The sequence below is a fragment of the Rhincodon typus genome, chromosome 10 (genome assembly GCF_021869965.1).
Source record: "Rhincodon typus isolate 14 chromosome 10, sRhiTyp1.1, whole genome shotgun sequence".
Taxonomy (NCBI): Eukaryota; Metazoa; Chordata; class Chondrichthyes; order Orectolobiformes; family Rhincodontidae; genus Rhincodon; species Rhincodon typus.
In genome coordinates, this window is record NC_063341.1 from 23250217 (window position 1) to 23250443 (window position 227).

The following is a 227-nucleotide window of genomic DNA, read 5'->3' on the forward strand; positions in this document are numbered from 1 at the left end:
AAGGAGGTGAGTGAGCAGGAAGGAGGAGAGTGGGCAGGAAGGAGGTGAATAGGAAGGAGGTGAGTGAGCAGGAAGGATGTGAGTGGGCAGGAAGGAGGTGAGTGAGCAGGAAGGAGGAGAGTGGGCAGGAAGGAGGTGAGTGAGCAGGAAGGAGGTGAGTGGGCAGGAAGGAGGTGTGTGAGCAGGAAGGAGGCAAGTGAGCAGGAAGGAGGAGAGTGGGCAGGAAG

At 58.6% G+C, this 227-nt stretch overlaps 1 protein-coding gene across 7 annotated transcripts in view; it reads right to left on the reverse strand.

Annotated features, from left to right (window-relative positions):
* The window catches only part of LOC125484203 (ergothioneine biosynthesis protein 1-like), a 57607-nt gene that overhangs the window by 25357 nt on the left and 32023 nt on the right, over nt 1-227 (reverse strand). The window lies entirely within an intron of this gene.